This window comes from Triplophysa dalaica, chromosome 14 (assembly GCF_015846415.1).
Source record: "Triplophysa dalaica isolate WHDGS20190420 chromosome 14, ASM1584641v1, whole genome shotgun sequence".
NCBI classification, from domain to species: Eukaryota; Metazoa; Chordata; class Actinopteri; order Cypriniformes; family Nemacheilidae; genus Triplophysa; species Triplophysa dalaica.
Genome location: NC_079555.1, coordinates 18,473,277 through 18,488,153, shown reverse-complemented (window position 1 = coordinate 18,488,153; position 14,877 = coordinate 18,473,277).

Here is a 14,877-nt window from a genome sequence, read left to right as displayed (position 1 = left end):
ATAGAGTGGTCACCGTGAGGCTCAGAATGTAACAACAAAACCAGTTGTTCAAAATATGCACTACATCTGACACATCCACTATGTATTCCCTTGCCACTGTGAATTGCATAAAGGTTTGGGTAAATACTGTCCCTGGATTGCTTGCTGTGTCCCATCTGGTTGCTGTCCCCTGACACGTCGCTATCCCTGGAGTAGCCTGTGCCTGGACCTGTCGCTGTCCCTGGGCTGGTCGCAGTGCCTGCAATGCTTCCTGTGCCGGGACCCGTCGCTGTCCGTGGACCGGTTGCTATGCCTGGACTGCTTTCTGTGTCGGTAAAGTTTTCTGTGCGTGAGACCCGTCGCTGTACCGGGATCCATCCCTGTGGCTGGACTGATGACTAGTCTCGCTGTGCCTTGACCCGTTGCTGTGCCGAGATCCATCACTGTGGCTGGACTGATGACTAGACCCAGCACCCTTCGACTGGCTGGCTTGGTTTACATTTGAATGTGCAGGGTCTAATATAAAAACATTAAGTTAATTTACAGTTAAATGCAGGTTAATGGAAATACTAAATACAGAAGAAATATGCTCTGAGATTCAACTGGGTTTAACACACAACGTAGTTGATTAAATGGTTTATGGTTGATAAAATTATGTGTTTTTCGAGGTGAATTGTTTATTGTGATGATTACTCACTGTCTGTGGACATGTCCCTGGACCCAGCACCCTGCACCTCCTGAGAGCTGGCTGAATTTGAATGTCCAGAGAATAAAAATTACCAATGGAAATTAACAAAAATTGTCCGCCTTCATGTTATAATCATACCTGCAAAAAAGGTGAAAAAGGTGCACTGTCAACCGGTCAATGATCTTCTGGGCATTGCCTCCATCGGCCATCAGCCACTTGCGGCAGGCATCCCGGAGCTGCTGCGCCGAGGCGAAGGGTTGGCCAGCATCCCCCAGCTTCAAGGATCGAAACCGCTGCCGCTGCTGCTCTGGGCTTAGGCCGACCCGCTGGACGATAGCTTTCTTGAGGTCTGCGTACACCAGGAGTTTCGGGACTGGCAACTGTTGGGCGGCCAGCTGTGCCTCATCCATCAACAGGGGCTACGGTTCACAGTCACTTGCAACCATTAAAACAATTACAAATGAGAGAGTGCGAAACCGCTTTTATTTTGAAATTTGTCTTCCCGCGCTCCTATCGCAATCTTTCATTAAATTGGGTTTAGCAAAGGATCAGAATCAGTTTTCATAAACGATCATTCTGAGTGCAGGGAGAGTCAGAAATATGGTCTTTTCACGGAAACTGCATGTTGTGTAAAACTGGCTGAGGACATAATAAAAAAGTGTGTTTAGCTAAGGATCAGAATCAGTTTTCAGAAACGATCATTCTAAGTGCTGGGAGTGTCAGATATATGGTCTTTTCACTGAAAACTTCATTCTGTGTAAAACTGGCTGAGGACATAATAAAAAAGTAAGTTTAGCAAAGGATCAGAATCAGTTTCATGAACGCACATTCTGAGTGCTGGGAGATTTGGAAACATGAGGTTTGCACTGAAAACAGCATTTTGTGTAAAACTGGCTGAGGACATAATGAAAAAGTACGTTTAGAAAAGGATCAGAGTCAGTTTTCATTAACGCTCATTCTGAGTGCTGGGAGAGTCAGATACACGGGCTGTGCACTGAAATCTGTATTTTGTGGAAAACTGGCTGTGTGCATAATGAAAAAGTGCGTTTCGCAATGGGTCACAGTCACTTTTCTTAAACGCTCATTCTGAGTCCTTGGGAGACTCAGAAATATGGGCTTTGCACTGAAATCTGCATTTTGGGTTAAAACTGTGTGTGTGCATAATGAAAAAGTGCGTTTAGCAAAGGATCAGAATCGGTTTTCATAAACGCTCATTCTGAATGCTGGGAAAGTGAGAAATATGGGCTTTTCACTGAAAACTGCATTTTGTTAAAAACTGGCTGGGGACATAATGAAAAAGTATGTTTAGCTAAGGATCAGAATCAGTTTCATAAACCCTCATTCTGAGTTCTGGGAGAGTCAGAAATATGGGCATTTCACTGATAACTGCACATTCTGTGTCAAACTGGCTGTGTGCATTATGAAAAAGGTCGTTTAGCTAAGGATCAGAATCAGTTTTCATAAACGCTCTTTCTGAGTGCTGAGAGAGTCAGAAAAATGGGCATTTCACTAAAATCTGCATTCTGTATAAAACTGGCTGTGTGCAAAATGAAAAAGTGCGTTTAGCTAAGGAACAGAATCAGTTTTCATAAACGCTCTTTCTGAGTGCTGGGAGAGTCAGAAATATGGGCATTTCACTAAAATCTGCATTCTGTGTCAAACTGGCTGTGTGCATAATGAAAAAATTCGTTTAGCTAAGGATCAGAATCATTTTCATAAACGCTCATTCCGAGTTCTAGGAGATTCAGCGATATGTGCTTTTCACTGAAAACAGCATTCTGTGTCAAACTGGCTGTGTGCATAATGAAAAAGTGTGTTTAGCTAAGGAACAGAATAATTTTCATAAACGCTCATTCTGAGTGCTGGGAGAGTCAGAAATATGGGCATTTCACTGAAATCTGCATTCTGTGTAAAACTGACTGGGGACATAATGAAAAAGTGCGTTCAGCTAAGGAACAGAATCAGTTTCATAAACGCTCTTTCTGAGTGCTGGGAGAGTCAGAAATATGGGCATTTCACTGAAATCTGCATTCTGTGTAAAACTGACTGGGGACATAATGAAAAAGTGCGTTCAGCTAAGGAACAGAATCAGTTTCATAAACGCTCTTTCTGAGTGCTGGGAGAGTCAGAAATATGGGCATTTCACTGAAATCTGCATTCTGTGTCAAACTGGCTGTGTGCATTATGAAAAAGGTCGTTTAGCTAAGGAACAGAATCATTTTCATAAACGCTCTTTCTGAGTGCCGGGAGAGTCAGAGATATGGGCTTTTCACTGAAAACAGCATTTTGTGTCAAACTGGCTGTGTGCATAATGAAAAAGTGCGTTTAGCTAAGGAACAGAATCATTTTCATAAACGCTCATTCTGAGTGCTGGGAGAGTCAGAAATATGGGCATTTCACTGAAATCTGCATTCTGTGTAAAACTGACTGGGGACATAATGAAAAAGTGCGTTCAGCTAAGGAACAGAATCAGTTTCATAAACGCTCTTTCTGAGTGCTGGGAGAGTCAGAAATATGGTCTTTTCACGGAAACTGCATGTTGTGTAAAACTGGCTGAGGACATAATAAAAAAGTGTGTTTAGCTAAGGATCAGAATCAGTTTTCAGAAACGATCATTCTAAGTGCTGGGAGTGTCAGATATATGGTCTTTTCACTGAAAACTTCATTCTGTGTAAAACTGGCTTAGGACATAATAAAAAAGTAAGTTTAGCAAAGGATCAGAATCAGTTTCATGAACGCACATTCTGAGTGCTGGGAGATTTGGAAACATGAGGTTTGCACTGAAAACAGCATTTTGTGTAAAACTGGCTGAGGACATAATGAAAAAGTGCGTTTAGAAAAGGATCAGAGTCAGTTTTCATTAACGCTCATTCTGAGTGCTGGGAGAGTCAGATACACGGGCTGTGCACTGAAATCTGTATTTTGTGGAAAACTGGCTGTGTGCATAATGAAAAAGTGCGTTTCGCAATGGGTCACAGTCACTTTTCTTAAACGCTCATTCTGAGTCCTTGGGAGACTCAGAAATATGGGCTTTGCACTGAAATCTGCATTTTGGGTTAAAACTGTGTGTGTGCATAATGAAAAAGTGCGTTTAGCAAAGGATCAGAATCGGTTTTCATAAACGCTCATTCTGAATGCTGGGAAAGTGAGAAATATGGGCTTTTCACTGAAAACTGCATTTTGTTAAAAACTGGCTGGGGACATAATGAAAAAGTATGTTTAGCTAAGGATCAGAATCAGTTTCATAAACCCTCATTCTGAGTTCTGGGAGAGTCAGAAATATGGGCATTTCACTGATAACTGCACATTCTGTGTCAAACTGGCTGTGTGCATTATGAAAAAGGTCGTTTAGCTAAGGATCAGAATCAGTTTTCATAAACGCTCTTTCTGAGTGCTGAGAGAGTCAGAAAAATGGGCATTTCACTAAAATCTGCATTCTGTATAAAACTGGCTGTGTGCAAAATGAAAAAGTGCGTTTAGCTAAGGAACAGAATCAGTTTTCATAAACGCTCTTTCTGAGTGCTGGGAGAGTCAGAAATATGGGCATTTCACTAAAATCTGCATTCTGTGTCAAACTGGCTGTGTGCATAATGAAAAAATTCGTTTAGCTAAGGATCAGAATCATTTTCATAAACGCTCATTCCGAGTTCTAGGAGATTCAGCGATATGTGCTTTTCACTGAAAACAGCATTCTGTGTCAAACTGGCTGTGTGCATAATGAAAAAGTGTGTTTAGCTAAGGAACAGAATAATTTTCATAAACGCTCATTCTGAGTGCTGGGAGAGTCAGAAATATGGGCATTTCACTGAAATCTGCATTCTGTGTAAAACTGACTGGGGACATAATGAAAAAGTGCGTTCAGCTAAGGAACAGAATCAGTTTCATAAACGCTCTTTCTGAGTGCTGGGAGAGTCAGAAATATGGGCATTTCACTGAAATCTGCATTCTGTGTAAAACTGGCTGTGTGCATAATGAAAAAGTGCGTTTAGCTAAGGATCAGAATCAGTTTTCATAAACGCTCATTCCGAGTTCTAGGAGATTCAGCGATATGTGCTTTTCACTGAAAACAGCATTCTGTGTCAAACTGGCTGTGTGCATAATGAAAAAGTGCGTTTAGCTAAGGAACAGAATCATTTTCAAAAAACGCTCATTCTGAGTGCTGGGAGAGTCAGAAATATGGGCATTTCACTGAAATCTGCATTCTGTGTAAAACTGACTGGGGACATAATGAAAAAGTGCGTTCAGCTAAGGAACAGAATCAGTTTCATAAACGCTCTTTCTGAGTGCTGGGAGAGTCAGAAATATGGGCATTTCACTGAAATCTGCATTCTGTGTCAAACTGGCTGTGTGCATTATGAAAAAGGTCGTTTAGCTAAGGAACAGAATCATTTTCATAAACGCTCTTTCTGAGTGCCGGGAGAGTCAGAGATATGGGCTTTTCACTGAAAACAGCATTTTGTGTCAAACTGGCTGTGTGCATAATGAAAAAGTGCGTTTAGCTAAGGAACAGAATCATTTTCATAAACGCTCATTCTGAGTGCTGGGAGAGTCAGAAATATGGGCATTTCACTGAAATCTGCATTCTGTGTAAAACTGACTGGGGACATAATGAAAAAGTGCGTTCAGCTAAGGAACAGAATCAGTTTCATAAACGCTCTTTCTGAGTGCTGGGAGAGTCAGAAATATGGGCATTTCACTGAAATCTGCATTCTGTGTAAAACTGGCTGTGTGCATAATGAAAAAGTGCGTTTAGCTAAGGATCAGATTCAGTTTTCATAAACGCTCATTCCGAGTTCTAGGAGATTCAGCGATATGTGCTTTTCACTGAAAACAGCATTCTGTGTCAAACTGGCTGTGTGCATAATGAAAAAGTGCGTTTAGCTAAGGAACAGAATCATTTTCAAAAAACGCTCATTCTGAGTGCTGGGAGAGTCAGAAATATGGGCATTTCACTGAAATCTGCATTCTGTGTAAAACTGACTGGGGACATAATGAAAAAGTGCGGTCAGCTAAGGAACAGAATCAGTTTCATAAACGCTCATTCCGAGTGCTGGGAGAGTCAGAAATATGGGCATTTCACTGAAATCTGCATTCTGTGTAAAACTGACTGGGGACATAATGAAAAAGTGCGTTCAGCTAAGGAACAGAATCAGTTTCATAAACGCTCATTCCGAGTGCTGGGAGAGTTAGAGATATGGGCTTTTCACTGAAAACTGCATTCTGTGTCAAACTGGCTGTGTGCATTATGAAAAAGTGAGTTTAGCTAAGGATCAGAATCAGTTTTCATAAACACTCATTCTGAGTGCAGGGTGAGTCAGAGATATGGGCTTTTCACTGAAAACTGCATTCTGTGTCAAACTGGCTGTGTGCATAATGAAAAAGGTTGTTTAGCTAAGGAACAGAATCAGTTTTCATAAACGCTCATTCCGAGTGCTGGCAGAGTCAGAGATATGAGCTTTTCACTGAAAACTGCATTCTGTGTCAAACTGGCTGTGTGCATTATGAAAAAGTGAGTTTAGCTAAGGATCAGAATCAGTTTTCATAAACACTCATTCTGAGTGCAGGGTGAGTCAGAGATATGGGCTTTTCACTGAAAACTACATTCTGTGTAAAACTGTCTGGGACATAATGAAAAAGTATGTTTAGCTAAGGATCAGAATCAGTTTCATAAACGCTCATTCTGAGTGCTGGGAGATTTGGAAACATGAGGTTTGCACTGAAAACAGCATTTTGTGTAAAACTGGCTGAGGACATAATGAAAAAGTGCGTTTAGAAAAGGATCAGAGTCAGTTTTGATTGACGCTCATTCTGAGTGCTGGGAGAGTCAGATACACGGGCTGTGCACTGAAATCTGTATTTTGTGGAAAACTGGCTGTGTGCATAATGAAAAAGTGCGTTTCGCAATGGATCACAGTCACTTTTCTTAAACGCTCATTCTGAGACCTTGGGAGACTCAGAAATATGGGCTTTGCACTGATATCTGCATTTTGGGTTAAAACTGTCTGTGTGCATAATGAAAAAGTGCGTTTAGCAAAGGATCAGAATCGGTTTTCATAAACGCTCATTCTGAGTGCTGGGAAAGTGAGAAATATGGGCTTTTCACTGAAAACTGCATTCTGTTTAAAACTGGATGGGGACATAATGAAAAAGTATGTTTAGCAAAGGATCAGAATCGGTTTTCATAAACGCTCATTCTGAGTGCTGGGAAAGTGAGAAATATGGGCTTTTCACTGAAAACTGCATTCTGTTTAAAACTGTCTGGGGACATAATGAAAAAGTGCGTTTAGCTAAGGATCAGAATCAGTTTTCATAAACGCTCATTCCGAGTGCTGGCAGAGTCAGAGATATGAGCTTTTCACTGAAAACTACATTCTGTGTAAAACTGTCTGGGGACATAATGAAAAAGTACGTTTAGCTAAGGATCAGAATCAGTTTCATAAACGCTCATTCTGAGTGCTAGGAGAGTCAGAAATATGGGCATTTCACTGAAATCTGCATTCTGTGTAAAACTGGCTGGGGACATAATGAAAAAGTGCATTTAGCAAAGGATCAGAGTAAGTTTTCATTAATGCTCATTCTGAGTGCTGGGTGAGTCTGATACATGAGGTTTGCAGTGAAAAAAAGCAATCTGTTTAAAAATGGCTGTGTGCATAATGAAAAAGTACGTTAAGCAGAGGATCAGAATCAGTTTCATAAACGCTCATTCTGAGTGCTGGAAGAGTCAGAAATATGAGCATTTCACTGAAATCTGCATTCTGTGTAAAACTGTCTGGGGACATAATGAAAAAGTGCGTTTAGCTAAGGATCAGAATCAGTTTTCATTCACGCTCATTCCGAGTGCTGGGTGAGTCAGAGTTATGGGCTTTTCACTGAAAACACCATTCTGTGTCAAACTGGCTGCGTGCATTATGAAAAAGTGCGTTTAGCTAAGGATCAGAATCAGTTTTCATAAACGCTCATTATGAGTGCTGGGAGAGTCAGAAATATGGGCATTTCACTGAAATCTGCATTCTGTGTAAAACTGTCTGGATACATAATGAAAAAGTGCATTTAGCTGAGGATCAGAATCAGTTTTCATTAACGCTCATTCTGAGTGCTGGGTGAGTCAGATATATGGGCTTTTCACTGAAAACTGCATTCTGTGTCAAACTGGCTGTGTGCATAATGAAAAAGGTCGTTTAGCTAAGGAACAGAATCAGTTTCATAAACGCTCATTCTGAGTGCTGGGAGAGTCAGAAATATGGGCAGTTCACTGAAATCTGTATTTTGTGGAAAACTGGCTGTGTGCATAATGAAAAAGTGCGTTTCGCAATGGGTCACAGTCACTTTTCTTAAACGCTCATTCTGAGTCCTTGGGAGACTCAGAAATATGGGCTGTGCACTGAAATCTGTATTTTGTGGAAAACTGGCTGTGTGCATAATGAAAAAGTGCGTTTCGCAATGGATCACGGTCACTTTTCTTAAACGCTCATTCTGAGACCTTGGGAGACTCAGAAATATGGGCTTTGCACTGATATCTGCATTTTGGGTTAAAACTGTCTGTGTGCATAATGAAAAAGTGCGTTTAGCAAAGGATCAGAATCGGTTTTCATAAACGCTCATTCTGAGTGCTGGGAAAGTGAGAAATATGGGCTTTTCACTGAAAACTGCATTCTGTTTAAAACTGGATGGGGCATAATGAAAAAGTATGTTTAGCAAAGGATCAGAATCGGTTTTCATAAACGCTCATTCTGAGTGCTGGGAAAGTGAGAAATATGGGCTTTTCACTGAAAACTGCATTCTGTTTAAAACTGTCTGGGGACATAATGAAAAAGTGCGTTTAGCTAAGGATCAGAATCAGTTTTCATAAACGCTCATTCCGAGTGCTGGCAGAGTCAGAGATATGAGCTTTTCACTGAAAACTACATTCTGTGTAAAACTGTCTGGGGACATAATGAAAAAGTACGTTTAGCTAAGGATCAGAATCAGTTTCATAAACGCTCATTCTGAGTGCTAGGAGAGTCAGAAATATGGGCATTTCACTGAAATCTGCATTCTGTGTAAAACTGGCTGGGGACATAATGAAAAAGTGCATTTAGCAAAGGATCAGAGTAAGTTTTCATTAATGCTCATTCTGAGTGCTGGGTGAGTCTGATACATGAGGTTTGCAGTGAAAAAAAGCAATCTGTTTAAAAATGGCTGTGTGCATAATGAAAAAGTACGTTAAGCAGAGGATCAGAATCAGTTTCATAAACGCTCATTCTGAGTGCTGGAAGAGTCAGAAATATGAGCATTTCACTGAAATCTGCATTCTGTGTAAAACTGTCTGGGGACATAATGAAAAAGTGCGTTTAGCTAAGGATCAGAATCAGTTTTCATTCACGCTCATTCCGAGTGCTGGGTGAGTCAGAGTTATGGGCTTTTCACTGAAAACACCATTCTGTGTCAAACTGGCTGCGTGCATTATGAAAAAGTGCGTTTAGCTAAGGATCAGAATCAGTTTTCATAAACGCTCATTATGAGTGCTGGGAGAGTCAGAAATATGGGCATTTCACTGAAATCTGCATTCTGTGTAAAACTGTCTGGATACATAATGAAAAAGTGCATTTAGCTGAGGATCAGAATCAGTTTTCATTAACGCTCATTCTGAGTGCTGGGTGAGTCAGATATATGGGCTTTTCACTGAAAACTGCATTCTGTGTCAAACTGGCTGTGTGCATAATGAAAAAGGTCGTTTAGCTAAGGAACAGAATCAGTTTCATAAACGCTCATTCTGAGTGCTGGGAGAGTCAGAAATATGGGCAGTTCACTGAAATCTGTATTTTGTGGTAAACTGGCTGTGTGCATAATGAAAAAGTGCGTTTCGCAATGGGTCACAGTCACTTTTCTTAAACGCTCATTCTGAGTCCTTGGGAGACTCAGAAATATGGGCTTTGCACTGAAATCTGCATTTTGGGTTAAAACTGTGTGTGTGCATAATGAAAAAGTGCGTTTAGCAAAGGATCAGAATCGGTTTTCATAAACGCTCATTCTGAATGCTGGGAAAGTGAGAAATATGGGCTTTTCACTGAAAACTGCATTTTGTTAAAAACTGGCTGGGGACATAATGAAAAAGTATGTTTAGCTAAGGATCAGAATCAGTTTCATAAACCCTCATTCTGAGTTCTGGGAGAGTCAGAAATATGGGCATTTCACTGATAACTGCATTCTGTGTAAAACTGTCTGGGGACATAATGAAAAAGTGTGTTTAGCTAAGGATCAGAATCAGTTTTCATAAACGCTCATTCCGAGTGCTGGCAGAGTCAGAGATATGAGCTTTTCACTGAAAACTACATTCTGTGTAAAACTGTCTGGGACATAATGAAAAAGTACGTTTAGCTAAGGATCAGAATCAGTTTCATAAACGCTCATTCTGAGTGCTGGAAGATTTGGAAACATGAGGTTTGCACTGAAAACAGCATTTTGTGTAAAACTGGCTGAGGACATAATGAAAAAGTGCGTTTAGAAAAGGATCAGAGTCAGTTTTGATTGACGCTCATTCTGAGTGCTGGGAGTGTCAGATACACGGGCTGTGCACTGAAATCTGTATTTTGTGGAAAACTGGCTGTGTGCATAATGAAAAAGTGCGTTTCGCAATGGATCACAGTCACTTTTCTTAAACGCTCATTCTGAGACCTTGGGAGACTCAGAAATATGGGCTTTGCACTGATATCTGCATTTTGGGTTAAAACTGTCTGTGTGCATAATGAAAAAGTGCGTTTAGCAAAGGATCAGAATCGGTTTTCATAAACGCTCATTCTGAGTGCTGGGAAAGTGAGAAATATGGGCTTTTCACTGAAAACTGCATTCTGTTTAAAACTGGATGGGGACATAATGAAAAAGTATGTTTAGCAAAGGATCAGAATCGGTTTTCATAAACGCTCATTCTGAGTGCTGGGAAAGTGAGAAATATGGGCTTTTCACTGAAAACTGCATTCTGTTTAAAACTGTCTGGGGACATAATGAAAAAGTGCGTTTAGCTAAGGATCAGAATCAGTTTTCATAAACGCTCATTCCGAGTGCTGGCAGAGTCAGAGATATGAGCTTTTCACTGAAAACTACATTCTGTGTAAAACTGTCTGGGGACATAATGAAAAAGTACGTTTAGCTAAGGATCAGAATCAGTTTCATAAACGCTCATTCTGAGTGCTAGGAGAGTCAGAAATATGGGCATTTCACTGAAATCTGCATTCTGTGTAAAACTGGCTGGGGACATAATGAAAAAGTGCATTTAGCAAAGGATCAGAGTAAGTTTTCATTAATGCTCATTCTGAGTGCTGGGTGAGTCTGATACATGAGGTTTGCAGTGAAAAAAAGCAATCTGTTTAAAAATGGCTGTGTGCATAATGAAAAAGTACGTTAAGCAGAGGATCAGAATCAGTTTCATAGACGCTCATTCTGAGTGCTGGAAGAGTCAGAAATATGAGCATTTCACTGAAATCTGCATTCTGTGTAAAACTGTCTGGGGACATAATGAAAAAGTGCGTTTAGCTAAGGATCAGAATCAGTTTTCATTCACGCTCATTCCGAGTGCTGGGTGATTCAGAGTTATGGGCTTTTCACTGAAAACACCATTCTGTGTCAAACTGGCTGCGTGCATTATGAAAAAGTGCGTTTAGCTAAGGATCAGAATCAGTTTTCATAAACGCTCATTATGAGTGCTGGGAGAGTCAGAAATATGGGCATTTCACTGAAATCTGCATTCTGTGTAAAACTGTCTGGATACATAATGAAAAAGTGCATTTAGCTGAGGATCAGAATCAGTTTTCATTAACGGTCATTCTGAGTGCTGGGTGAGTCAGATATATGGGCTTTTCACTGAAAACTGCATTCTGTGTCAAACTGGCTGTGTGCATAATGAAAAAGGTCGTTTAGCTAAGGAACAGAATCAGTTTCATAAACGCTCATTCTGAGTGCTGGGAGAGTCAGAAATATGGGCAGTTCACTGAAATCTGCATTCTGTGTAAAACTGTCTGGATACATAATGAAAAAGTGCATTTAGCTGAGGATCAGAATCAGTTTTCATTAACGCTTATTCTGAGTGCTGGGTGAGTCAGATATATGGGCTTTTCACTGAAATCTGCATTCTGTGTCAAACTGGCTGTGTGCATAATGAAAAAGGTTGTTTAGCTAAGGAACAGAATCAGTTTCATAAACGCTCATTCTGAGTGCTGGGAGAGTCAGAAATACGGGCATTTCACTGAAATCTGCATTCTGTGTAAAACTGGCTGGGGACATAATGAAAAAGTGCGTTTAGCTAAGGATCAGAATCAGTTTCATAAACGCTCATTCTGAGTGCTGGGAGAGTCAGAAGTATGGGCATTTCACTGAAATCTGCATTCTGTGTAAAACTGACTGGGGACATAATGAAAAAGTGCGTTCAGCTAAGGATCAGAATCAGTTTCATAAACGCTCATTCTGAGTGCTGGGAGAGTCAGAAGTATGGGCATTTCACTGAAATCTGCATTCTGTGTAAAACTGTCTGGGTGTATAATGAAAAAGTGCATTTAGCAAAGGATCAGAGTAAGCTTTCATTAACGCTCATTCTGAGTGCTGGGTGAGTCTGATACATGAGGTTTGCAGTGAAAAAAAGCAATCTGTTTAAAAATGGCTGTGTGCATAATGAAAAAGTACGTTAAGCAGAGGATCAGAATCAGTTTCATAAACGCTCATTCTGAGTGCTGGAAGAGTCAGAAATATGAGCATTTCACTGAAATCTGCATTCTGTGTAAAACTGTCTGGGGACATAATGAAAAAGTGCGTTTAGCTAAGGATCAGAATCAGTTTTCATTAACGCTCATTCTGAGTGCTGGGTGAGTCAGATATATGGGCTTTTCACTGAAAACAGCATTCTGTGTCAAACTGGCTGTGTGCATTATGAAAAAGTGTGTTTAGCTAAGGATCAGAATCAGTTTTCATAAACGCTCATTCCGAGTGCTGGGAGAGTTAGAGATATGGGCTTTTCACTGAAAACAGCACATTCTGTGTCAAACTGGCTGTGTGCATAGTGAAAAAGTGAGTTTAGCTAAGGATCAGAATCAGTTTTCATTAACGCTCATTCTGAGTGCTGGGGGAGTCAGAAATATGGGCATTTCACTGAAATCTGCATTCTGTGTAAAACTATCTGGGGACATATTGAAAAAGTGTGTTTAGCTAAGGATCAGAATCAGTTTTCATAAACGCTCATCCTGAGTGCTGGGAGAGTCAGAAATATCGGCATTTCACTGAAAACTGCATTCTGTGTCAAACTGGCTGTGTGCATTATGAAAAAGTGCGTTTAGCTAAGGATCAGAATCAGTTTTCATAAACGCTCATTCCGAGTGCTGGGAATCAGAAATATGGGCATTTCACTGAAAACTGCATTCTGTGTAAAACTGTCTGGGGACATAATGAAAAAGTGCTTTTAGCTAAGGATCAGAATCAGTTTTCATAAACGCTCATCCTGAGTGCTGGGAGAGTCAGAAATATGGGCATTTCACTGAAATCTGCATTCTGTGTAAAACTTTCTGGGCACATAATGAAAAAGTGCTTTTAGCTAAGGATCAGAATCAGTTTTCATAAACGCTCATTCTGAGTGACGGGAGAGTCAGAAATATGGGCATTTCACTGAAATCTGCATTCTGTGTAAAACTATCTGGGGACATATTGAAAAAGTGCGTTTAGCTAAGGATCAGAATCAGTTTTCATAAACGCTCATCCTGAGTGCTGGGAGAGACAGAAATATGGGCATTTCACTGAAATCTGCATTCTGTGTAAAACTGAGTGGGGACATAATGAAAAAGTGCTTTTAGCTAAGGATCAGAATCAGTTTTCATGAACGCTCATCCTGAGTGCTGGGAGAGACAGAAATATGGGCATTTCACTGAAATCTGCATTCTGTGTAAAACTGACTGGGGACATAATGAAAAAGTGCGTTTAGCTAAGGATCAGAATCAGTTTTCATGAACGCTCATTCCGAGTGCTGGGAGATTCAGAGTTATGGGCTTTTCACTCTGAGTGCTGGGTGAGTCTGATACATGAGGTTTGCAGTGAGAAAATGAATCTGTTTAAAACTGGCTGTGTGCATAATGAAAAAGTGCGTTAAGCAGAGGATCAGAATCAGTTTCATAAACGCTCATTCTGAGTGCTGGGAGAGTCAGAATTATGGGCATTTCACTGAAATCTGCATTCTGTGTAAAACTGTCTGGGTGTATAATGAAAAAGTGCATTTAGCAAAGGATCAGAGTAAGTTTTCATTAATGCTCATTCTGAGTGCTGGGTGAGTCTGATACATGAGGTTTGCAGTGAAAAAAAGCAATCTGTTTAAAAATGGCTGTGTGCATAATGAAAAAGTACGTTAAGCAGAGGATCAGAATCAGTTTCATAAACGCTCATTCTGAGTGCTGGAAGAGTCAGAAATATGAGCATTTCACTGAAATCTGCATTCTGTGTAAAACTGTCTGGATACATAATGAAAAAGTGCATTTAGCTGAGGATCAGAATCAGTTTTCATTAACGCTCATTCTGAGTGCTGGGTGAGTCAGATATATGGGCTTTTCACTGAAAACTGCATTCTGTGTCAAACTGGCTGTGTGCATAATGAAAAAGGTCGTTTAGCTAAGGAACAGAATCAGTTTCATAAACGCTCATTCTGAGTGCTGGGAGAGTCAGAAATACGGGCATTTCACTGAAATCTGCATTCTTTGTTAAACTGGCTGGGGAAATAATGAAAAAGTGCGTTTAGCTAAGGATCAGAATCAGTTTCATAAACGCTCATTCTGAGTGCTGGGAGAGTCAGAAGTATGGGCATTTCACTGAAATCTGCATTCTGTGTAAAACTGTCTGGGTGTATAATGAAAAAGTGCATTTAGCAAAGGATCAGAGTAAGTTTTCATTAACGCTCATTCTGAGTGCTGGGTGAGTCTGATACATGAGGGTTTGCAGTGAAAAAAAGCAATCTGTTTAAAAATGGATGTGTGCATAATGAAAAAGTACGTTAAGCAGAGGATCAGAATCAGTTTCATAAACGCTCATTCTGAGTGCTGGGAGAGTCAGAAATATGGGCATTTCACTGAAATCTGCACTGTGTAAAACTTTCTGGGCACATAATGAAAAAGTGCTTTTAGCTAAGGATCAGAATCAGTTTTCATAAACGCTCATTCCGAGTGCTGGGAGAGTTAGAGATATGGGCTTTTCACTGAAAACAGCACATT